The sequence below is a fragment of the Rhyacophila brunnea genome, unplaced genomic scaffold (genome assembly GCF_057557595.1).
Source record: "Rhyacophila brunnea isolate RB1 unplaced genomic scaffold, BYU_Rbru_1.0 scaffold_49, whole genome shotgun sequence".
NCBI lineage: Eukaryota > Metazoa > Arthropoda > Insecta > Trichoptera > Rhyacophilidae > Rhyacophila > Rhyacophila brunnea.
In genome coordinates, this window is record NW_028233159.1 from 2,361,881 (window position 1) to 2,362,501 (window position 621).

At 28.8% G+C, this 621-nt stretch overlaps 1 non-coding gene across 1 annotated transcript; it reads right to left on the reverse strand.

Moving 5' to 3' along the window:
* Window positions 1-292: 292 nt before the first annotated feature.
* On the reverse strand, window positions 293-363 carry TRNAD-GUC (transfer RNA aspartic acid (anticodon GUC)). Its single transcript has one exon. It is a non-coding gene; the product is annotated as a tRNA-Asp (tRNA).
* Window positions 364-621: the final 258 nt, after the last annotated feature.

Sequence of the window (621 nt, forward strand, 5' to 3'; positions counted from 1 at the left end):
AAACTTTTTTGGGATTATGCCATTAAAAAAAATTCCAGCAGGAATCAAACTTAAGTCACCACCTTTTTTAAGGAAGAATTTGATTATATACCCGTTAAACATGCACATATTATCAACCAAAAATTTATACATGACGGAATTAGCTTGAGTTTATGCCAAGAAACTGAAACTAAATGAACGTATTTTCGACATCATTAAAATTTTATCTTGTTAACTACTACACGCTGCAAATATATTTATCTGTTCAAAAAAATAAGATATCTACGATTCAAAAACCAGCTTTAAAAAAAAACTCTCTCACCAAGATTCGAACTCGGGACACCAGCGCGACAGGCTAGGATGATACCACTACACCATGAGAGATATCTGAGCAAAGATATATTAATAAAAAATAAAATACAAAATGTGATATAAACAAAAAAAAACAAACACATAATGAAATATGAATTATTAAGAATGTGTTGAAATTTGACTTAGAAACCATGTATCAATATACAATTAGTAAAAAGTAAGCAGAAAGAAATTGGCTGGTTACAGATAAACTTATACCCAAATTTAGAGCCTTTGATCGAATGACCTAAGAAGATTTTATAAACACTTTCATTTGCAAAAATAAATTAA